Source organism: Python bivittatus, unplaced genomic scaffold (genome assembly GCF_059951505.1).
Source record: "Python bivittatus isolate LINGU-HERP-01145 unplaced genomic scaffold, Pbiv_v1 ctg000980_np1212, whole genome shotgun sequence".
NCBI lineage: Eukaryota > Metazoa > Chordata > Lepidosauria > Squamata > Pythonidae > Python > Python bivittatus.
The window spans coordinates 60,507,320-60,533,225 of record NW_028277125.1 but is presented as its reverse complement, the minus strand read 5'-3'; the positions used below and the strand labels follow the sequence as shown (position 1 = coordinate 60,533,225).

At 37.0% G+C, this 25,906-nt stretch overlaps 1 protein-coding gene across 4 annotated transcripts in view; it reads left to right on the top strand.

The window, feature by feature from the left end:
• Positions 1 to 25,906, top strand: part of CTBP2 (C-terminal binding protein 2) — a 238,947-nt gene that overhangs the window by 48,116 nt on the left and 164,925 nt on the right. Inside the window, exon 2 of one of the 4 annotated variants that reach the window (XM_088131981.1) lies at positions 1,606 to 1,751. The exons of the other annotated variants lie outside the window; for them this stretch is intronic. The gene's annotated coding sequence lies outside the window, so the exon portion shown is untranslated. The remainder of the gene's footprint in view (positions 1 to 1,605; positions 1,752 to 25,906) is intronic. 4 annotated transcript variants of the gene reach the window in all.

Here is a 25,906-nt window from a genome sequence, read left to right as displayed (position 1 = left end):
GATTCTGATTGAGTAATGGACCATGAGGTTGATGCCTTTAACAAAATCTTTGAGAAATAGTTATTCTGCTGTGTATCTCTCAATGTGTAAATCTGTTTGATTTTAAAATAGAAAATGGCATTAGACAGTCACAGGTCTTGCATCCATTAAACATGTGTTCACTGCTTCTGCTTTGACAGCCTTAAATGAGAGCTCTCTGAAAGAATGGGTGTACTTTAATTCCATTGAATAGAAATTGATTTGCAGTTTCAGACAACCTGTTAATATTGCTCACAGGACATTGTGCTCAGTTTGCTTCCATTACAGCTCAATTTGTATCAGATTCTGTTCCACTCCATTGTATTTAAACCTGTTCTGCAAGTTTAAATTTAGTGGTTGCTGCTTGTACTCATATAATAACATTATCCTGTGAATGGATTTTAAAATGGATTATTCTCAGGACAAGAGAAGTTGCAGTATTATAGTCCATTTTACATGTCTGCCTTCCCACCTTGCTTATAACATGGGCCGTCAGGAAATAGCTGGATGAGATTCTAATCCTTTGCTGAAATAGATCTCATTATATTTGTAAATTTATTATAAACGTGTTCAAGTAATTGTGACAGTAGTGGTATACATACAGTAAATGTGTGTGATATAGTTTGAACAGCAAATAAAAGACAATCTAAATAAAATACAATCTGTTTGAATTCCAAAAGTATGGGTGAACCTGTTTGAAACGCTGTAGTACCCAAAGTTAAATATTAGACTTCTGAATTAACGAGATGACAGCCAAGAACAACTTACTATATGTGTTGTATAAGTTCTGCAAAGCACTCTGATTAGCTTCTTGTGTAAGAAATCCTTGCACATATTTGGGCAGTTTTAAAAGTAGCAGAGTTTTGGCTTTAGTGTCGTATATAGAAAATGTACCTATAGAAATAGTTTTTGCATCACTTCTAATATTATGTGGTTACCAATACCAGTAAAGCCCAAGGTGTTTTGCCATCATGGCTGTAATCAGGCAGTACGTCCAAACCATAGATAGAAGTCTGCCACATAACAGGGCATGTTGCAGGCAGAGAGCATCACTGTGCTGGCTGAACTATCAAACTGTTTTGTTGATGCACAAAAGCAGCCCTAGCGGCTTGTCTGCACATTACAGAAATTGAACTGCTCACTGTATAGGAAATGACTATGGATTCCTGTTTGATGGGCCCTTACAATTACAGTCAAGGATATGGAATTTTTATATATCATCCTCAGTAGCTGATTTCTCTGTGTGTGTGTGTGTAGAGAGAGGGGATAGATATTCTTCCTTTCACTTCAAAATGATCAGACACTGAATAATCTTTTACACACTAACAATGCATTAACTAGGTGTACCAACATTTTATCTGGGTCAATTAACTTTGAAATAAAACGATCAGCTGTATTTTTTTTCCCTTTTGGCTCTACAATAAGCATAGAAGCCCAGTCTAGATGAGGACTGTCATTATGAAATAAGACGTGTTAATTCTTAGTATCTATTGTATTCCTAATCTAAGTTAGGATCCTTCATATGTGCCATTTACATCGCCCAAACTGATCCCTTTTCTCTCAGAGTGTATGTATTTTGGCCCTTAGGTTCTGGATAGCTCATGAGCTTTCTAGCTACCCTGAAGATGAATGATGATCTCGCATCAGAAAAAAATCAGAAAAATTGCATGCCGCATTTTTGAAACTACTATGGACATGGGGTTTCTTGGAAAGTGAATATTTGTTTGTATTAGGTAAGTAGAATTCCATGCCTGTGCGACTGCAAGCAAGATGGAACTGGATGTGCGGCATCATTGGGGATATATTGCATTTCATGTCCTCTCTTTTGTGTGTGTGCGTGTGTGCGTGCACGTGTATTAAAGTATGCTCTTACTCTGCACTAATCCTCAAGCAGCCAAAGAAATGACATTTATGCATATTTTATAATGTGATTTCTGTTGGCATATGGAGAAAACAAATCAATTTCTCAGCAGCACACTGTTTAAAAGAAACAGCAACAACCTGTGGGATAAGTTGCAGAAGCTGTTAAAATTAATTATAAATGGCAGAAGATATAATGTTAGGCAGGGGAAAATGTGCCTAATGTGTAAAGAATATTAAATCTTGGTGCATAAAAGAATTGTCTGATTAGTTAAAAATTTATGATTTTATAAATGTCATAATATATTGAAACAATGTACTGTAAAGAGATCTTATTTTTGTTTGGATACTCGTTAGCAGTTTCATACCTTACATCAAATATTTGCAGGCATTTTCGTTCATAGATGAGATTTTTTTTTTAATCCATGTGTATATGCTAATTTCCTGAAGTGAGCAGCAGATGCCTCCAGTGAGTAGCAAAACTGGCCGGCTCTGTCATTAGAACTGCTTGAAGTAGGCATCTCTGAGGTGAAAGAAAGTGTGATGCTGTTGTGACCTCCTCATTCTTCAAATGCTACTTTCTAGACATAGAAATCTCGAACTGGGTAGATTAATTCTTAGGGGAATGGGTTTACATGGTCAAGGATTACATTGCTACTCATGCTACAAAAATAGCCAGTGAGTGAACATTTCTGTGGTCATCATTTAGCCAAACAAGGGAACAATACTGTGATATATTCCAGTGTCATAGTAAACCACCCTTTCCCCCACTTAGTGCCTTCCAGTTATCTTGGTTATTGCATTTCAACACAGCTGGAGAGTACCAGGTTAGGGAGGTTTTAGTAAGCCATTTAGATTTAACTGTCAACGAACAGTATTCTTTGGCACCCACTTTCTTTATTAACCACTAATGATTCCATTTATGATTTATTTAGGGTTATGTGGAAACATAACTCTGGTTTGCTACTTTTACTCTGTCAAGGTCATGAGCTGTGATTTACTCTTGGTTTATAACTGCCTTAGGAAGAAGAATAACCCAGAATTCCAGAATTACACAAATCACAAACCGCAGACAAAGCTTTCCTGGTTTATTTAGCCATTCACTCAAGCTGCAGAGCTCTGTGACACCTAAACACATTCATTGTCAGTGTTCATGTCCCCAATCAGTGTTAACATACTGTACTGACTTGTTTTTAATTTGTGTCTGGGTTATACTAGCTCATCCTGCAGATGGAACTACGTTGTAGTGTTTTTCTTCTTCCTCATCCCAGTTCTTTCCAGACAGAAAACGATACATTATAGAAGATAGTTTTTAGTCTAGTTGCTTTTAGGACATGTAGTTTTCTATATTCAGTGAGTTCAAGAGATGTGTGGAGGGGCTTTGCTCATGCGAATTGGCCCCCATTTTAAACATCTGTGTAAAATAGGGCATCCTGTATGTTGTGAGACCAGTCTATGCCTAATTTATGATAGGTGACCTTTCTGGACCTCTTTTTAAAGTGTACAAAAGGAATCGGGAAGAGGAGTGTCTCCATCTTGCTTTTATGAAACCTAATGCCCATTTTGAATCAAGCTCAACCTCTAGTGATTTCATGGACTTTTTTTTTTCTTTTGGCAACACCGTGGAAGCGTTTACCCTTGCCTTCTTCCTGGACCTTCTTATTCATTCCAGTCCAATGGAATGGTGGAAAGAAAATACGTAAAGGGGCTCACGTATGGCCGTCTCTATGGCCGTTTCTCTGTCAGCAACATAATTCTTTCAGAACAGAACAGGACTAAATTCAGTGCAGTGGGAGAAGCCGGCAGGAGAAAGATCAGGTTCAAAAATGAGATGAATGCAGTTGGGAACTGTGGAGGAAAAAAAACTTCAGAAAAATTATCCCAGGGCATCCTTATGGCAGTTGGGCAGCCACTCAGAATGTGGTTGATTCTTCCATTCTTGGGTCGCCTCCATTCTGATCACATGACTCAGAGTGGAGCTCTTGTAAAGGACTTGGACAGAATTCTAGATGCCTGCTTTTCCTACTTTGACTTCGCAGTCAAGCCTACAACCTTGGAAATCCTTCATGGATTCAGTCCGACCTGACCTTGCTTAGATTTTTCAGGGTTACCCAAGGTCAACTAGTTCTCCATCTAAATGAAAAGGAAAACCATTTTTACTAATAAAAGAACGTGATTAAGATGAAAAAACAGTGTTATTTCCCCTGTTGTTGCCAACAATGAAGAGAGGTTTTAAATTTAGTTAGGCTGTTCATTTTTATGAATTACTTGGCTTTCATTATTAACAATAAAAATCATTATTTGACTCATTTCTGGTGCAGTACAGTTGTGATAGTCTGCCTCCACTTAAAGCTCCTCCATATGTGATTTTCTGTGGAGAAAGTGTTATTTCTATCTCTTTGAACTAAAACAGCTATCAGCCTGTTACAACTGGGATTCTATTTGCGTTTGTAGGGATGCTAATGTATAGTTTTATTATTTGTGGCATAGCATTTCTTTAAACAACTATTTTTCCATTTTTATTTTGACTGCATTTAACTCTCAGTAGACTTTTTATTTCTCCACTGAAAGAGACATAGGATTAATATGGATTTATGAAAATTATTCTCTCTAACCCCAATTGGGCATAAAAGAGGACATCTGGGACATACTTCCCTTTTTTGTGATCCTATACCATATTGTACAGAGCTCTTGGATAAGAAGGACTTAATATATATTAGTGTTCAGTGTGCAGAGAAGAGTAGATTTTAAACAAGAAACCTTTAAGCTCATCCCTTTCAATAAAGGCTTGCTTTGTGGGATATACAGAGAGAAAAAGAGAAACTTGGAAGGGGTATTTTGGGAACAGCAAAATATTATTTGATACCAAAAGGTATCAGAGCACAAAAACTCTAAAATGGTTTAATCTATAGGAAGTGAGTTGTAGGTGTATTATAAAACTGGAGGTGGGAGTGGGTGGGAAGAGTTGCTATGATGTTTGTATGAGCGTTGTATGTTGACATAAATCTCTTAAAAAGTTACATGGGATTTTACTGTCACTTGGACAATAGGGTTGCTACTGCCCCTTTCCCAACGTACATTTTGTGTATATGCAGCCATAGTTAAACAAGCATCTTTAGGAATCACACCTCATCTTTTGTCTCCTGCACTTGGCAGTATGTGAGATCTAATTATATGCTTTGTGATGGCATTCATAGTTCTCAGGGGATTTTACATTTCCTGTGTAGAGACTCAGGTTTGTGAATATAATTTTTTGGTAGTAATGTCATCAGATCATAACACATCAAGAAATGTAACATTTGAAGAAGTCTTCAAATGTAGGGGGCCATGGAGATGTTTTGGAGAAACTATTGAGAGATTGTTACAATCACAGCAAGTGCAAAAAGATGCTTTGAGACCAGGAAAGTATTAAGAAGAGACTCAGACCAGCTGTTTCCTGACTTCCTGGGGCATAAGAGGGATGGAAGGAAAAAACAGTCAGGCTTGTAAGATTCTGTTACAGTAGTCTGTCTCAGTGAAGTACAGTTCTAGTCACCTGTTTCCTGATGCTCGAAAGGCTACCATGAAATGAACTTTGATGTTCAGTATTCTGACCTCACAATTAATGTAGGGGTGGGGCAACTTTCTTGGATCCAGGGGCTGCACTTGAGTTGCCAGCCCCTGCTGTAGTACTTACAGAGAGCAAACCCCACTCCCTTCTAGCACTGAAGATGTTACCTAGCCAGGTAACAAAACGTCTGCAACAAAACAAGCTCAGAGAACCCCAAGGACTCCACAGTTCAACCCTAAGTTACTTATATTCTCTTCTATTGGTACTTCAGTTCACACTGATAATGAGTAGAGCTTAATATCTAAAAGTAGTGTGCTTGCCCTTAGATTCCTTTCTTAGCTGACATTAAAAAAACAAACAATCAAACCTTTCTTGTCCTATTTTGTCCTCCCCCAGGCCTTTTTTCCTCTTTTTTTAACTAATGGTATGGGAAGCAAATATTTGATTTATAAGATTGTGGAGAATTGAATAATTAAATTATTAGAAGCTTCTTTTGTTCCTTAACATTTGTTCAACCTTTGGGGGTATTACTATATTTTTTCCACATGCATATTCTTTTTTATTGTGCAAATCTTATTAAATTATTATACCCTATTTCATCTTACAAACAAAAGTAATTTGGATCATTTTGAGAGAGTTATAAATTAAACATATGTTATGCTTCGTACTACTTATTGAAGTCATATACCATATGACCATAATTTATAGCAAAAACTTGGGCTTAGGATCATAATGTTATGATTTGATACATATGAAAATGCCTGAAGAAAATAGTAGTGCTCATTTTGGGAGACAGTCATTTCTGAGTTTCTGTGATATAACAGTTAAATCTGGATTGCCATTTGTACATACTGAAGTCCAAGATGTTCTTTATTTTTCATGTGTTTGTATTCTTGTCTATGGTTCAGCATTTTCTCTTGAGAAAATAATCTTGGCTCAAATCATCTTAGTTTTTTTATATTTCACAATCAACACCAAGAGGCTTATAACATTTTAAAGGCCAGCAGTCTACTTTTTTAATTCATGAAAAGGTCACCTAAGTGGGTAAATATGAATACTCCTATATATCTACCACACATTAATTTGCCATTCTGCACTGGTTAGGTAAGATCTTCATGTCTGTCAAGCCTGAAATACAACTGCTACAAAAAGCTACAAGTTTGTTTTGTTTACATTGTTGGAGCGTCTTAGATATGTTAAAATTTGATTGGTCAGTTTGCAAATCGTAGAAAATTGTATTTAAGTAAGAGGATGGTTGGATTAATTTTGGTGTGTGGGTGTATGTAGTATGTGTGTTGTGTGTATTTAAAAAATACATGTTTGCTTATGTTGATTTGCACTGGAATTGAGTGAACTGAATGTACAAATCAACACAGTTTCTATGCCAGCACACTCAGATTCTCTCTCATCTTGGTTGGGTGGCAAATAGTAAATAGTGTGGAAAATGAAATGTAGAACCTTCAGACTGTGGCAATTAACTCGTTGAGAATAGCCATTCATAAAATGGCTATATCTTAAATTCAAGAATTTAAGAAATAAAGTTTATTTCTTGAAAAATGAACAGAGACAATTGTATTCTCACGCAAACATTATTAATTGCCTCACAAATTTAAGAATGTCTGTCTTATAAACTACTGTCAAGAAGATAATTGTACCATATACCTTTTAATTTCATTTTTCTCTGTCTTGTAGTTTCCTATACCTTTCCAACCAAGTTCACAGTACTTTATGGCATAATTTTCTTTATTCTTTAAAGTTCCAAAAGGTACTCTGCTGTTTTTTCTCATATTTATTTGTTGTTGTTGCTTAGTCGTTAAGTCGTGTCCGACTCTTCGTGACCCCATGAACCATATTGCGCCAGGCCTTCCTGTCTTTCACTGCCTCCCTGAGTTTGCTCAGTTTCATGCTCATTGCTTCAGTGATGCTATCTAACCATCTCATCCTCTGCCGTCCTCTTCTCCTTTTGCCTTCAATCTTTCCCAGCATCAGGGTCTTCTCCAAAGAGATCTCTCTTCGCATTAGGTGACCAAAGTATCTGAGCTTGAGCTTCATTATCGATCCTTCCAATGAGCAATCAGGGTTGATTTCCTTTAAGATTGACTGGTTTGACCTCCTAGCAGTCCAGGGGACTCTCAAGAGTCTTCTCCAGCACCACAGTTCAAAGGCATCAATTCTTCAGCGCTCAGCCTTCTTTATGGTCCAGCTCTCACAGCCATACATTACTACTGGAAAAACCGTAGCTTTGACTATGCGGATCTTTGTCGGCAAGGTGACGTCTCTGCTTTTTAATATGCTATCTAGGTTTGCCATAGCTTTCCTCCCAAGGAGCAAGCGTCTTTTAATTTCATGGCTGCAGTCTCCGTCTGTGGTGATCTTGGAGCCCAAATAAATGAAGTCTGTTACTGCTTCCATTTCTACCCCTTCTATTTGCCAGGAATTGATGGGTCCAGATGCCATGATCTTAGTTTTTTTAATGTTGAGTTTCAAGCCAGCTTTCGCACTCTCCTCTTTCACCCTCATCAAGAGGCTCTTTAGTTCTTCTTCACTTTCTGCCATTAGGGTGGTATCGTCCGCATATCTGAGGTTGTTGATGATTCTCCCTGCAATCTTAATTCCGGCTTGTGATTCTTCCAGCCTGGCATTTCTCATGATGTACTCTGCATATAGGTTAAATAAGCAGGGTGACAGTATACAGCCTTGTCGTACACCTTTCCCTATTTTGAACCAATCGGTTGTTCCATGATCGGTTCTAACTGTTGCTTCTTGGCCCACATACAGATTTCTCAGGAGACAGGTAAGGTGGTCTGGTACTCCCATCTCTTTAAGAACTTCCCACAGTTTGTTGTGATCCACACAATCAAAGGCTTTTGCATAGTCAATGAAACAGAAGTAGATATTTTTCTGGAACTCTCGTGCTTTCTCCATGATCCAGCGAATGTTGGCGATTTGATCTCTAGTTCCTCTGCCTCTTCGAAACCCAGCTTGTACATCCGGTAGTTCTCGGTTCATGTATTGCTGAAGCCTAGCTTGTAGGATTTTGAGCATAACCTTGCTAGCATGTGAAATTTATAGCAGGTTATAAATTTAGCAGAATATAAATTGAACTTTATTTTCATCGGACAATTGCATCAGTATTAAAGTTAGATGTAGACGAGAGACTGTACATTATATTAAAGTATACAGATGTCACTCTACTAACAATAAACTGCTTTTCGAATTCTGTATTCTGCTGAGTTACTTAAGTTTGTTCACTAAGGAACCATTTAGAAGTATTCTTTTCATGTTTAAACCATTGCTAAATAAATGTTCAGGATTTCAGTCTTAGGTTATATGCAATTCAGTTGTGAATTTTTAAAATTATATGGCAGTTTTCCAATTAATTAGAAATGCAAAGCTTCAGATAACATTGGGAAATAAATCATATTGTTGTAGTTTGATCATTAATAAATCTGTGTGATTAAATTTTCTCTTGATGATGCCATAATAAAATTCTCTTCTCATTTCCCTGTAGTATTTCCAACAAAGCATGAGTCTGTTTCCAAACATGTCTTATTTCAGCATAGTTTTTATGACTCCTAGGCTTTTGAACGTGATAAAATACGAAAGATGTCCTTATACCCAGCAGAGAGTCATGCAATAAGGTATAGTTTTGTGAGTCCAGTGATTGACAACCATAAATGTTTTTGAAAAAGTGCTACACTCCAGGCAAAGGGAGAGCACAAATTTAAACATTTAAACTCACACCCATTTTGTCTACTTGAGCCTGCTGGCTTGTGCAGGCAAAGAGGGAGCAAGTGAAGACAGCTAAACCCATACTCCCCCATTGTAGATCTGTACTGCCAAGCTCTCTTAAAAAACAGCTGGAAGGCCCAGATTGCAGCTTAAAACACCTGGATAGGATAAACCACATATCCAGGTTTGACTAGGCTGTTCCAGTCAAACCTGGATATGTAACTACATATCCTATGCAGGTGTTTTTATGTCAGTGTGTTTAATACAAGGTGCCTGAGATTATCTGAAGTAACATTTGAATTGGTGTCCATTGCATATAGACTTAACCACTGTGTTTCACTAGATGTACCCATTCAGTTTAATACAGTTCTGTGATATTGGCTTAAACTCTAATTTTCATTGATATTTCAGGTCAGAATTTGATTATAATACCTAGGTTTCCATCTGATAACTATCTTACTGTTTTCTAATCTGGAATACAAATCTATGTATACATGACAGGCAATCCTCATTGCACAGTGGATTCCTAGTACCTATATACAGCATTTCAGGAAATAACATTTTGGTTGACATATTGGTCCTCTTCAGGCATGGTTTTGGTGTAACAGGATTAAAGTAATTGTGCTGGTTCACCCTTCTAAATGAATCCTGCTCACTTCTCTTTGCCAGTAGGAGTACAGTAGGTAGACAAACAATGGAATGTTTTATAGAATTCTTTAGTATTATGTCTGAGCCTAGATCTCTTACTTAGCAGAAGCTGAAGCCATGAACCAACTCTGGTGGCAGATACTAGCCCAGAGGTTCTTTGGTTGCTGTACTAACTCTTGTTTGATCCCAATAAGCAAACTTCTAAATGGTTAATTGCCAAGACAAATAGATTATGCAGTTTCCTTCAAACCTAAGGCAGGGCTTGATGTTTTCACAGATCCTGTTCTAAGACCTTTTGTTAGATATTTTTCCCTTCCAAGCCCACAGTATTGCAGGATGCTTAAATAGGTCCTGCTGGACTAGGACAACCGTAATGTCAGTGATGCTCAGGTTGTTCCCGTTTGTTCTGTAATCTGGTCAGTACCTGAGAATGCATGTGGCATCTTTATTGGGACTGTAAAAGGTATAAAGGTTAGAAGAACCCATCTGATAAGGCCATTTCACATGAAAGCCTATTAGGTTCAGGTCACTGAGCTGGTCATTGCACATTATGACAAATCTAAAAATGCAGATTTGTTACAACATATGTTAATGAAATCCAACTGCTTGAATTTCTCACTGAATAATGGCTGGAATTATGAGCCATGGTGATTTACAAAACCTGGCTGAATGCAATCTTTTCTTAAGATTAAGTTGATACAGAATGCTGAAATATCACACTATTTTTATTAATGAATGTTCCTTCCTATAAATAATGTGTTGGCAGAAGAAATTCACTTTTTAACTATAAAACTGGGTAATAGAATGACAACTTCAAATGTCCAGTGCATTTTTAAAATCCTTGATTAGATTTTAAATGTAATTTTGTATAGAAGATGGAAAACGATACCTCTACCCTGAGGCTGCCCACTTTTTATACATCAAAACATTCAATTTAAATGCAGATTTTGATTTGTCTATTGGCATAGTGAGCAAGGCTGATGGTGAGGAAGTCAGGAAATCTATATCTTTTTAATATAAAATGTATTTCATGTGTCCTATTGAGGTCAGGTGTTGTAGTATTTAAATAGTATGCATCTGTGGTAATATGATTTGGATCTGATGATCCAAAAAGAGCAACTGGCAAAATTAAAAGTTTCATCCAACATTTTAAAAATTACAAAGAAATACAAAGAAAAGAAAGCAGCAATGGAAATATTTGTGTGTCGTATATTGATGAGAGCTATAATCAGTATAAACATATTTAACTTGAAGTTTATTATGGCTTCAGTACTGGGATGTGGCGATTACAAGCTGTTGTTATAACTGAAGTCCAAGATTTTTGTACTGATGCTTTGTGTTGAGACAGATTATGAAATTTTACACTGAAGCTTCTTTCAAAGACACTGTATAAGTTCCTTTTAAAGACAAGGTTGAAGGGGCAGATGAGGATTGATTTTCTTGGGGAGCTGGAATGTCCACCCACTGGTGACAAGTTATTCATGCCCATAATCCATTTTTTTCTTGGTGTGAATTCCTGTGAGGTTTCAACAACAGTTAAACTGAGGCCTCCCAAATACTGATTAGGTACACTGCGTGAATTTGAAACTCACTGTAACAAAATCAATATTTGCCAATTTTTGCCATGTTTTTGCAATCTGTGTTTTCATAGAAGCAAAACACACACAACACTCACATCTGGGGCATGAAAGGACATGCCTTTTTAGAAATTAAATTTGATTATAAGAATGTAATTGTCTGTTCTTAAAAGTGCATACTTTGCTGACTGCAAAAGCATTTTCTAAAATTGAACTTTCTCAAATTATTGTGTATACAATTTTTGCTTATAATACAACTCTTTAGAAACTTTTGTTAGCTATGTTTGGAATCCACATTATCACAGTATTCTCTATTGATTTATTTGGAACAACTCAACTGAATAGTAGGGCTTATTCCTTAATACGTGTATTTGGGATTGCAACTAAAACATTATTTCATTTAAAAAAACAAGACAGGAGCAGTCTTATCTTACTAGCTGGGAATTTTGAGTGTTGAAGTCCCAATGCATCTAGAGGGCATCTGGCTTGGAAAATTGCTATATTTGCTAGCCTGAGAATAAGTCTCATTTAACTCATTGGGATTTATCTCTGAGATGCTTTTGATAAGTTTGCACTGTAAGTGTGGTCTTACAATAGACAATCTTGTGCTATTAGCCAGGCTTCCAATGGGGAAAACCCCTATAGCAAGGTTTCTATACCGGATCCTAATAAATCTGGAGCGCAATACCTGAAAATGCTCCCTCCAGAATCCATTTAAAAATGTGTACAGGTGTTCATCACAGGAGTAGGAAAAAAACAAGTATAGCTCAGATGGAGACAGATGTTGAACCTGAAAGTTGCAAATTTACCTAAGTCTTTTCTTTAAGTGTGAACATGTTGCCAGCAAGCCATTTTAGAAAAGAAAGTGGTTGATAAGGCTTTGTTTTTCTTTTCTAGCTTTCTTTCTGAATTAGTTAATCTAAGTTATAAAACTTGAATGATGCAGAGAAAATTCTGAGTTTCATTTAGTTTTGTTTAAATAAATTATTACATCAGCAATTCCCAAGTTGGACAGTAGCCTGTAGATTGCATTGTGAATGCCGGTGGATTAGATACAGATTACTGGTTAACAAGGCACACACCCTGTCACCATAACTAGGGATAAGGATTTTTGGAAATGTTGCATTACAGCTTCCAGTGTGACAGGAATAGTACTTGTTGCACTTTTAGTGACCTCCTTGTCTTAAAATAAATGGAAAAAATATATATTAATCAAGGTTTCTAAAAATAGCTTTGCGATTTTAGTGATTCTTTACCCTGGATTATTGAGGAGATTTTTTTGGTGGTAGATTCAGATGATTAATTTATTTGAATGATACTTGCAGTATTAAGCTGAATAATTTAAAGTTCTGATCATGTGCTGTTTAAGCATGCCATAGACTTTTTGTTTCTGTTGAGGATTGCTCTATAGCCATGGTCTCCAACAAGGCATTCAGGACGGTAATAGATACTTCCCTTGGTGCTCACTGGACCTGCTGTTGCAGCTGCATTTTCAAACTATTATTTTAAAAAATACGAAGGTGGCATGCTGCAAAATGAAATGCCACTATCTAGCATCACCTTTATTTACATGAATGCCCCTGGGCTGTCAGTGAGCTCTGTGTTCCTCTATCTATCTGCATTATATCTATAAGTTCAGGGATGCTATCAAATGTCTTGGTCCCATTTATGAAACTTGAAAACTAGGGATAAACAAGAATCTCACTTGAAAGTTATTATGGAATCAAAATTAAACTTTTCCCAGTCGTTCTCTAGATCCAGCTTGATATAAGTAGGAAGTAATGAATCAGTTACTTTTTGATCCATGTTATATTGTCATGCAATCATCCATAATTTCCTTTCCTTTCCAAATTAATCTGTTTTTAAATCTACACAAACCCTACATTTTAGTAGATAAACTAATTTCTCTATGTTATGGTACTCTCATATAAGATTTTTAAAATATGTCTCTGTCTTAGGCCTTGAATAAATTTTAACATTCTAAAGCGATCTGAATGTTCTTCTAGGAATTCTGTGACTTCAAACATACTTAAAAACAGATAAGATGTTACTGAAAAATCTCTCTCGGGGATTACGCTTGAAGTGTGAAAATCTTAATTTTCTAAATACTTAATAGGGAGCTACTCTTATAATTTTAGTTAACTTTGATAATTATTTATCTCTTTTTTTAAAAGGAGTAAATGGTTGGAATAGGTTTACCTGCTCCCTTAACTACTTTCCCAATAGTGCAAAGCTCCCATCAAGCATGTTATCAGATGATTTTACTATGCCAGCATTAATACTGGAAGTACACACATAATCTGGAGTCAGCAGGTTCCTACACTACTATCTCATTAAATTTTCAGGCAAAAGCCGCAAAAATTAATTGGAGGCGTGTAATAGTTTAGAATGTGAGTGGGCTTATGGTAATATAAATTACGTGAAGAGAAGACAGTTTTATATACTGAGAGAGGGAAAACTGGTTTGCTTTAATGAGAAGAGATAGAAATGTGAAGCTATTTTTTCATTACAGATGCACTCTAAACTGTTTGGACTTCCTTGATGAATAGAGTTAATTCTCTGCTACAGTTCCAATAATTCATGTTGCACAGTTTAATGACTTCTAGATAAAAACAGGATTGAAATGTTAATTTCTATGAAGAAATTGCAGCACTCTCGTATATCAGCCCCTTTTTTTTCTATTAAACTACTAGTTAATTTCACTAAACAGGTCTCTGGAGATATTTCATGCTACATCACGCTTTGCATTTACTTCTTTTGATTAAAACTTGGTTTGCTTTTGGACATTGGCTACTGGAGTTTTTTCATGCACTTAAAGTTTTCCGTCATAATCAGATGTTTATTTTAAGATGTCTTTTATTCCTGTGTGTTATACATTTTTGTTTATTGTAGGTAGAATTTGTTCAGGTTCCTGATTGTAATTGTGCAGTTCATTTAAAGTATAATGAGGTTGAATCCAACAATGCCTTTCTTTGAGCAGAAAGTGTCATCTACTCATGGAAGGGATGCATTATAACTTCCGCAATAGCATGGCAAATGAAAAATGAAACCAAAAACAAAGATGATTTTCAAAAGAGATTGCTGAAGTTACAATCTAGATCTTGTACCGAAATTAGATTTGAAACACAGATTGAGATTTGGCATGTGTGTTTGATTGCTCCTAGCCTCTGCCAAGAACACCTTAAAGCAACTGCATCTTTTCCTGGAATGGTACATTAGCTGTAGAGGCAGCTGTGCGATCCCAGGAAAGACCAACGGTGTTAACATGTTCCTGATGGCCATGTGACTCCAGATCACATTTCACACCTTGAGTCTCTTTCTCTGCCCAGACCCATTGAGTAGTATAAACTGTACCATAAGAACTGCCCTATTTATGTATATGTTTATGGCTATACTACCCAAATTCTACTGTGTGAAGGACACAGAAGTATTAAAATATAAAAGAAATAATGCAAATATTGTTACACTATAAAATGTATTAAAACACAGTGTTTAATCTTACCCTCTATTTTGTATTGTAGCAACATTTTCACAGTAGCTATGTTTTTGTGTTCATCTTAAAAATGTCAAAATCCAAAGCTGCAGAATTTATTAAAGAGCTTTTAACAAGTTTGTATGAAAACTTTCGCTTATTTCTGAAAATAGCACAATGTAGCATCAGGCAAATCACTCTGGGTGATAAAACCAGGATAGATGTCAGTACTGAGAAAGTCTACCTTTCTCTTAGTTAGCTATCTGATCTGTCTTATTAGAAAGGCTTGGAGAATAAACTCAAGTTCCAGATTGAAATATATCTCTATCCAGTGGTATCTGGCATCATTCTACTCAATACCATTCTCTTTTCACCTCACTATCAGAAATAATTTTTACTGTGCCTCCAAAGAGGATTGGGGATTCAGTTTTACAATTGTTGCATGAAGACAATTGCAACTCAGGGAACTACATCTATATATAAAGCACCTAGGTACTCTTTTCAGGGCACTACAAGCTTTTTAAAGATGTGATCAGCCAAAAAAAAAAAAAAAGTTCAGATTACTAACCAATAAATATTTAGTCAAGGAAGTAGTAGTAGCAGGCTCATTGACGGAAAGTGACAGTGTAGTGCTGTAGTTCTTGATTGTAAGGAACACTAAACTTACGTTGTTAAAACACATATTTTAATAAACTCAGAACAATTATAAGTAGGATTCCATGGCAGGAGAAGCTAATAGTTGTGGGGGTGGGAGTGCGTTCCTTAAAAAGGAGATATTAGAAGCACAGTTGTTAACTATTCCAGAGAGGAAGAAACCCATGTAGCTGCACAAAAAGCTTAGTGAAGATCTACTCTAGGGAAAAAAAAGGCAGACATACAAGATGTAAAACGGAAGAAACCACTAAGTAAGAGTATGGATAGATAGCCTGGAATTATAGAGATGGTGTCAGGAAAGCTAAAGCTCAGAGTAGCTGAAGTTGGTGAAGGATGTTACTAACCACAAAAAAAAGGCTTCTTCAGATAGTGTTCAAAACACCAGTTGTTCAGTTGAAATGGCAAATTGTTGATAGACAGTTAAAAAAAAAAAGAAGCATTCAACTACTTTTCTGACTCAGTCTTCCCCAATTAGAGGGTGTATCTTTCACCAGGTAACTGAAAAGCTGGAAGAAGAAGACTGATAGAAAAGTGGCTTGGGAATAACTCTTTGCTTTGCATGAGCTTAAATATTCAGGGCCAGATGAATAATATCTGTCAGACTTTCACAATTCTGTTATTATGCCATATAACAATAAAGTACAGTTCCAGTGAGGACCAGTTTGGTGTAGTGGTTAAAGTGTAGTGGTTAAAGGCACCAGGCTAGAAACCAGGAGACTGAGTTCTACTCCCACCTTGGGCATGGAGGCAGCTGGTTGACCTTGGGCCAGTTATACCCTCTCAGCCCAAAACTGGAAATAAAATTCAAAACAATATTGGTGGGTTGGAGAAATTGACTAAAAATAACAGAAATTTAAGAGAGGCAAATTTAAAAGTTTTTCATTTGAGAAAGATAAGAGTAGCCTTTTTTTCCCCCTGAAAGGAATCTGGAAGCGGATGTGCTCCTGACTGAATTTCAGTAGGGGATTTTTAAAAAAATACCTTGCTGTTGTGTCTTGACTGGTGTTCAAATAATGTACAAAAATATTGTTTGAATTGTGGGTGGTGGCTGAGCACTATGTTGTTGACTACAGACAGGCCAGAACAGAAATCTTGTTTTGTCTGCTCTCTGGGAAAGGGCAAATCTTGATGCTGTTGCTGGATATTTTTACTGTTGTTTCATTTTTGAAATTAGTATACAGCATATTGTGCTGTTTGCTTGTAAGAAATATGGAGTTGTAAAGTGAAAGCCAAGGAACGTTGTTTCATTGAACCAATTTCTGGCACATTTTGCAGTTGCTGAGAGCTCTTCATTAAGTGGTATTAAGAAGTATAGCTGACATCTAGAAGTATTTGGTGAGCTAACAATCCATTTTCCCTAAGTGCTTCATTCATCCTACCCTGAGTGTGTGTGTGTGTGTATGTAAGAATCCTTGATTAACCAATCATTAAAATGTTGTGAGCGCTGTTATCACAGAGCCTATATTCATAAGCTGTTACTTGTAACAAGCTGATGGATTAATCAGTGTGAAATTTGCTTTTTCTTTTTTCTAGAAAAAGGATTTTGAATTGTGGGGGCCTTGATTTGAGATACAGCATCATCTTTAACCCTGCGGCTAAAAGATAAAATATAACTTCCAACTAGGTTTGCATAAAATCTACTGTTCTGGAATCTGTTTCTCCTTTGGACCATGCCAACATGGCCATTCTGTGGATGATTTGGTGATTTTTGAAAATCAGTTCCCCAAATTAGTTTGTAATGTAGCATTATGTTCTGGATGAAGCAGGACTGTTTCTCAGCTGGACCATGCCTGGAGCAGCACAAACTGCTTACTGTCCAAAAGATTAACTTCTGGAAAACTGCCAGGGTATTCCCAAAATGGCTAAATTGGTCTTGTAAAGAAAAAAAAAGTGTTCTGGAGTTCTCCAGAATGTTCTGCTTGCAGCAGGTTTTGCACATCCCAACTTCAAACCCTTCGTATAGAAACAAAAATAGGAAAAGACAAGGACATTAAAAGCTGAAATGGAAAAATAAGAGGGAAATGTACCAGTCGAAGCCAAGAGATTCTCCATTCAGTCATTTAAGTTGTTAAGTTGTAATAGCTCAGTGGAATGTATAAAATTAGAGACTGTATATCCATTTGAAAAGCTGATAAACAATAAAAGAGTTCTATTGAAGTTTTTTAGTTCAAAAATAGAGAATATGCCACAGGCTGCCTACCCCTGAAATGGAAGGCCCTAATGGCCCCAGAGGTAGACAGTATTGCTTTAGATAGGCTAGTGATCTGATAAAGTATAAGGCCACTTCCTGCGTTCCTAAAACTGTCTAGCTCAGTGATGGCGGACCTTTTGGGCTTCGCGTGTCAAAAATGTGGGAAATGTCCAACTTGACTCTGCTGGCATGTCACCCCCCCCCGAACAAAAGAGAAACAATTCTTTACATATTCATTTATTTAAAAAAAATACAGTCCAGTCATGTGTGGTGCTATGTATTATATAAAGAAGCATTAAATAATTACAAAAATGAAATACGAGTAAAACAAACTCGGTTTCTTTGGTAACTCAAACAGGGAGAATAGTTGCTGTCGGGTGTTGGTGAACGCTGGCGTGTCACCCAAAACATCGTGGCATGTCACCTTTGACACACACGTCATAGGTTCACCATCACTGGTCTAGCTGGTCATAGCAGAAATAAAATGGTAGATTAGATGGTCATTTCTCTAGCTAAAATATTATGCTCTACTGATTTAATACCTACATTTTTACCTAGCTTTAAACAGAGTTATGAAGTTTCTTACATGTTTTAACGAACAGGAGGAGAAAAGATGTAGCACACATGGACAGAAGAACATGTGCCTCCTCTAATTACAATAACCAGCCTGACCTTAGCAGAACTATTAGCTCAGTTAAAATGCCATGTCAAAGGCACTTGCAACTCACCCAGGGAAAAGACAGAATGCAGTTTCAGAGGCACAAAGGACTATCATAAAGGACCAGAAATAAAACTGGGGGACTAAATCTAATCCATGTTTATATGCAATCATCACTGGCATGATGAAAGGAAGTAAGGAAACTAAAGCTGATCAAACCCCTTGATCACATCCTCCAGCTTGTCTGTGAACAGCATATTTTGGTTCCACATTTTGCTAGATTCTTGCAAAAATAAGTTGACAAGTTGGTTGTGAGTACAGGTGTGTGCCCATTTCTCTATCCGAATTAGTATCGCTGCATATTGTTGGGTATCATAAATGACAGAGCTCTAATCTAATGAATTCTAGATTGTGCTGTTGAAACAGTAAATCTTTTTTAAGTGTGGAGCAGTTGTTCATCTATACCTGGTGCTCAGACAGGCAGATCCAAGCAGATAACCTGCTGTAGAACATGCAGTTAACAGGAGAGGAAGGATTTTTATTTTATTCATTTGTTTTGCTTATTTCAAAAGTCATTTGTTGTGTATAGGCATGAGATAATTGTTGAAGTGAGGTTTGTAAATATATGGGGGGGACCCAAAAAACCCTGGATTTATAAAAAATCGTGTATTTATCTTTACATGTTCAAACTTCAGTCACCTTCAAAGTACCATATTTTTCAGTCAATAAGATGCCCCTATGTACAGGACGACCCCCACTTTTCCAACCCAAAATTAAGAAATCAATATTTTAAAGATAGTGCAGAACACATTTTTATCTAATAATTAGTTAACTTCTACCTGATGCACTCGGTGGGAGGAGGTCCAAACCGTCTCTCTGCAGCTCTATTTCCAGGCTCTTTTGCTTAACTGATTACATTCAGTCACGAGTGAAACTGCCGATAGCTTGTCTCTGCAAACAGACTTCCTCTAATTGGTTTGTTCAGCATCAGCTGACGTCAGTTACATAAGGCTCATGATTGGAGGAAGTCCATTTGCAGAGTCAAGCTATTTCACTCGTGATTGGAGGCTAGAAATAGGAGGAACCCTGTTTGCAGACACAAAGTATGGGCAGTTTTGCAACCGCGCGGTTCTCTCCTCGGCTGCCTTCCTTGAATAAGACACCCTTCAATTTTTAGCGTAAGGATTTTAGAAAAAAGTATCATCTTATAGTCGGAAAAATATGGTACTCTCTATTTGATGCAATACACCTATTTTTTCCCCTGCTCAGAACAGATTTTGAACTCATTGATTTTGATGTCTTTTAGTGCTTCTGACATTTTTTGTTTCACCTCCTCCACATCAGCAAAACATTTCCCTTTGAGGACTTTTTTCATCCGGGGAAACAAGAAAAAGTCGCACGGCACGAGATCTGGTGAATAGGGAGGGTGGGGCACAAGGGTCATGCTGTTTTTGGTCAAAAACTGCTGAATACTCAGCGCAGTGTGTGCAGGTGCGTTGTCATGGTGGAAGAACCAGTCACCTGTTTGCCACAACTCAGGACGTTTCTTCCACAAATCGCGACACAACCTTCTCAGAACTTCCAGATAAAAACTTTGGTTGACCATTTCACCCAGAGGAACAAATTCTGAGTGCACAATCCCTCTCGCGTCAAAGAAACAGATAATCATTGTTTTCACGTTTGACTTCACTTGTGCTTTTTTGGGTCGTGGGGATGTGGCAGTTTTCCATTGGCTGGATTGCTGTTTCGTTTCGGGGTCGTAGGCATAGCACCAAGATTCATCTCCGGTTATGACTTTTGAAAAAAAAATCAGGGTCAGCCTCCAAATGCTCCTTCAAAGCACGACATGCAGTCAAGCGATTGTCTCTTTGTTCAGGCGTGAGCAAGCGAGGCACGAATCACCCATCACGAAATAGGCAAACGTGTTGAAAGAGTCTCTTGAAAAAAAAAGCCTCACTGAAGCCAAACGCAGCTTCTCACAACAACCCAGCTGGTTCACTGATGCAGATGGGTTCCTAGGACACTCACCTACAAGGCCCCCCCAGAAGTTAATTCTGGTTTTTTGGGGGTCCCCCCTCGTATTACCCTAACCCAGTTGCTTTCGTCTTTCCCATAAAGATTCCAAGTAGTTTTGCTTCATACGTGACAGATTTCTCTGCACACCCAGAAATATTTGCTTAAACTTTCACATCCTCGCTTTCTATTTTGTGCCATGTCCTCTTAGCTAATGGCTTATATTAACTGTTTTCCGAGTTCAGATTGGAAATGGCAGGTGCCAGAGCCTTTGACAGTTTTGCCCCAAAGCAAAGAAATTCTCTGCCCAGTGACATTTGATCAGGAAATTCCACAGCAAAAGGCATTTCTGTTTTCTTTAGTCTTCCAGTGGGTAGAAAAGAGCTTCTGCGTGTGCATGTGTGATGGTGAGAGACTGTTGTGTGTTACAGCCCTTGGATGTTTGTCAAGAAAGTCCGTGGATACTTTCTTAAATTGTATGGTTTCCTTATCTGATTTCGGGCTTAAACCAAGTGCTTCATGTATGAGGTGCAGGAGGCAATCATTTTAACCCATGTTGCTTCCTAGTGTGGAAAATCTGCTTAAAATTGTTGTAGCATAGACAAAGAGGTTATTAAAATGCATGCTAGAAATAGAAAATAGGATTAAAGGAGACATTTTTGGCTTTGTGGCCTTCTTCAGACTCCTGGCTGAGATGTCTCATTTAGTCGCATTTCCAACTTTAAGTCTTGAATTTTATTAATCCCTTTGCCCCCACTTTTTCTTCATGTTTTGTGAATGAGTTAGAACCCTCATGAAGTAAAATAGCCACTGCCTTCATAAATTATACAGTTAAATTATTTTTAAATTAAGTAGCCCCTTTGTTTTTCTGTCTTCAGTTTAATTTCTTAACCTTTATTGTATTGTGGGGGCAAATTAACACCTACCTCTTTTAGCTATTTTTTATGATGCAGTGCCATTCAAACTACTGCTGAAAGCCATCGAAATTGGCAGTTGAACACCAGCCACAGAGTTGCTTAGTGAAACCTGAAGAAATCAGAAAGTTGCCACGATTTAATGTACCTCCTTCTTCTCATCTTGAAATTGACTAGCCTTGGGTACGTCAATAATGAATTTGTATAATGCCAACAATTGTTGTTTCACAATCCTTGCCTCATGCCTATTCAGAGGAAGAGTTGCATCCCCATCCTGAATGACTTTATCAGTAAGCAAGAAGTTGCAAATCCACGATAAGTGAAGCATGAGTCAAATGCATGAAAAGACAGTGGAACTCTCCCAGCCCAATATGCTGTCAGTCATGTGGTTTGCTTTGTTCTAGAATGCTGATTTGGTTGTGAAGTGAGCCAGTGTTCTTGGTTTTAAACATTAAATATCAATTTATCAAATTTACAGACATAGCTCATAATTTTTAGGACAATTCTTGCTTATTCTGAGTTTGCTGGTAGATTAAATCTGTACAGTATCAGACTTTTCTAACTTTTTTTATGCACTTGACCTGGGCTCATTTATTAAACATTATGGGGTTGCCCATTTTTATCCATTTATTTATTTGCTGGGGTTTATGTGTTGTTCCAACTGCAGGTGAAACTTGAAATGTTCAGGTTGTTTTGAGATAGCAGTGTCACTCAGGCTCAACTATTTACTTAATAAGTAAGGTGCTTTTTATTTGGTTGTTTTGGTTTTTTTTAAATTTTGACTCAGGTTCATTGGATCTTCTGTCTGTTTGATTGACTGGTTTCCATGGATACATGCTGTTGATAGCGTCTGTGCTGCTGGAAATAAGTAGAACTTTGCTGTCTAAAAATTATATATGAACATCTAAGATGCAAAATTCTTGAGAATTGCACCTTGACCTTTGGCTGCTAACAGTCAAGTAGTGATGTTACTTTAGAAAAGCCTAGATTTAAGTTTCTTTTTTTCTTTTTTACTAAAATGCAAGAGATCCCTTCTTTTTAAATCATGGAAAGCTTACAGAATTTAGAATCTTCTTTAACATCTTCTTTGAGTCTGCCTGTATTGTTCAATATTTATTTATTTTATTTTATTTAAATCAATTTATATAGCTGCCCATTTCATGTACAAGTCTAGGCAGCTTACAATAAAAATCAATGTGCTTAGTAAAAAGAAAGCTTTACCAAAAGCTCAAGTCATATTAGTTTGATATAGTAGATTACAAAGATGCTATAGCACTCAGAAAGCAAGTTGAATTTAAAATGAAAGGTAAGCATAGATTTCTAAATGTATTATCTCTCCAGCATCTCAGTTACTTAAGTCTACTTTGCATGTTACTTGGAATGCATGAGGTTTCAAACTGAAGAGGAAGATTGGCCATGCGCACAGACTTCTGTGGATGCCCACGCCACCTCTTCACTTAAGAAATTCACCACGTTCAGTAGCAGTGACTGAAAGACAAGATCTGTGGCCCACAAGCATCATTCTGGTCACATTATAACAAATGCTTTCAGATCTTGTGGTGCAGTATGAGAAACTCCAAAATTGGGAAAGTTGTTGCATTTGGGGGAAGTAGGGGAAGGGTCTAGCAAGCACAGCCCAACTCTTTTTATTTTTTCTTTATCCCTGTACATTCCAAGAAACATGTTGAGGTTTTTCAGCTCTTGACTAATATAAATGAATATAATTCTGGTTAGATTGGATAGAATTACACATTTAACAGTCAGTTGGGAGAGCAGCATGTATGCCATTGTTTTTATTGTTTGCAGTAACTATTTTCAGCTTAATAAACAGAGTTAACTAATGTTGTCCTTAAGAAAAAGAATCCAGAACACACCTGAAGGCTATGCTTTGGTTAAGACCCCTTAAGGTCACAAAATCATATGGGGACATCCAGGTTCTCCGTAATTCTTCATCAGAGATTATGTAAATAAAACAAAAAGGGAGGGACAGAAAAAAAAAGTGATGTATATTCAAGATATGGGATATGCTTTTGAACCCAATCCCAAAATGGAATGTGAGAGAACTGCTGCAGCCATCCAAATTAAACTCTTCTTCCGGATAGTTTGATCTAGTGAGTTTAATCTATGGAAGCTATAACATTAAAAAACTAAATAGATGTTTACATGTGTTGGAAAGAAGCCAAGAAATGCAAGAACTGGAACAGGTGTATATACTTTGATAATTTCTCTCTTTTTTGGCACTAGCAAGTTACTTAGGAGCCAGATTGATTTAACTGAAGTGCAATGGGTGATGGTGTCAGCTTTATGATAAAGGGTGTAAAAGCCTAAAAAAGAGAGACAAGAGCAAATGAAAGAGTGGAATTATCATATTAAAGTATTGGCACTTGTTAAGCATGACTAGCGCAGAGCTTTCATAAATTGTCATGTAGTGATATTTAATAGACATTTCGTACAGGAGGACAAAAGAATGGGAGTTTCTATTGCTAGAGATTCTTTTGGTGCTTTAAGTCTGTTTTGACAGTTGACAAAGTTTTTTTTCCCCCAGCAGTAAATAACCTACTATTATGCTACTTCACAGCTCTTTTTTTACTGGAGGGGACTTGATGTTTCTTTGGCATGTATAAGAGCAGAATTAAGTTAACTAGTGAATGCATAATGAATGCAGGATTATTTAAAAATTACAGCAATAAGCATTTCCTCACTGTGAAATAGATCAAGTTCTACTTTCTACAGTTTTACCTGACTCGGTTGAAACCATATCCATGAAGAAAACAGGGGAACGTTAACTTGCAGAGTAACCAGTAAAATGGATTATTGTGGATTATCGGAGTTCTATAAAGAGGTAGCCCGTTCTGATGACGATGAACAAAATCAAGAAGAAATAGATGGACCTATGAGGGCCAGAGTCCTCAATATGCAACTATGAGAAACAGTGAACCCTTGGTAATTCTCCCAAAGCCTATTTCTGTGGCCTTGAACAAAGTACAGAGAAAGAACTCTTCTTTGTCTCATGCTGTTGATGTTTGGAAGGAACTGAGTGTAACCTTGAAAGGAGAAATAGACGGTGACAGAGTTAAACTGCAGGCATGAAGAAACAAATGAAACAAGCCCTATCTCCAGCTTGTTTTCTTGACAGTATTGTCAATACTCAATATCAAGGCCAGTCCTTAACTGCTGAAGAAGAGGAGCTTCTTCCTAAGACCTCGACATTGAGCAGTCATCCTTCTGTAATATCAATTGTAATCCATTTCAGGGCAAAAGGTTATCTGTTCAAAAAGTATTTTTACTATTGATGTTTCAAGAAAACTCACACCAATGAGCTGATGGAAGTCACTGGTACTATTTATTTATTTTTATTTATTAACATGTTGGACTTAACATCCTGCTTTTTCTGCAGGAGCTCAGGGCAATATATTTTAACATTCTCCTCCTATTTATTCCTCAGAACAATTCTTTGAGGTAAATTGGGCTGAGAGCAACTGGTCCAAAGTCAACAAGTACACTTTGTGGCTGAGGATGAACTGGTCTGTCTAGTCCTAGTCCAACACCTGAAATACCACACCACATGCGTGGCTCGTGATAGTAGTCCAGTTTTCAACATCAGTGCTTCTGTTGTTTTTTCTTTTCAGGTCCTATTGATTAGTGTACATAATTAATACTAAGAAGTCATTCATTTTGAATGAAAACTCATCTGAAAAATACCTGACTAAACGATTTCTTTAAATGGTATGTTCCTTGTAAAAATAAAATCTACATCTCTGAGTACTGAAGAATATGTAGTCAAGTTACATGAACTGCAAGAATGCATTTTTAGTAGAAGTGAAGATTATAGAATCTTCCTGATTAGTAATTTCAGTCATAATTTCAATTGATTTGATTTGATTTAAATAATTGTCATCCTGCTTTAATGCATCTCAGCTTTTGTTTCAGTATTTATGCAGGTGCATTTCCCACATTGACACAATGAATGGATTTTTATTTTTTTATTTAATAGGTAAAGCAGATTAAAAAGTGTTCCTTGAAATTCTTTTCTGGTGATCTGATGACTCTAGAAGTGAATTGCTGGTGTTGCTTGTACTCTTCATGTTTCTCTCATGTAAGGTAGTAATTGGATGAAATCCTAATGTTGTACGGAAGTCTTCACCAATCTGGTGCCATCCATATTCCCATGGCTCTCAGCAAACAGTGCCAAGAGAGTGCCAGTATTTAGCTGATGAAGTTACTGCAGTACTTCTGGTGCAGTTTTGCATTGTTTTATAGAAAGGAGTGGTAGGATATGCATTTAATGCTATAGCTTCTTATACCTATTTGGAAACATCTTGGTTAAACTAGAACTAGAGTTCTATTGTTATGTATTCCTTAGGAATTGCAATTTGCCAAGTACAAAGTTGCTCTGTGGTTAGATACGGTATTTCTGTTTTTGTTAGCTTTTTGTTTCCCATTTGATCAGGATGTTGTCCGTTCATTTTTACCCTGATGTCCATGATGACAGTCCTGGAGAGAAATACATTGATCTGGTTTGAGCAGAGTGCTTAACTCAATTAGAGCTACCATTTTTGCTGCCAACTAATTATCTATCAAATTATGTTTAAACTGGATTGCTCAAATGCTCTCTATTT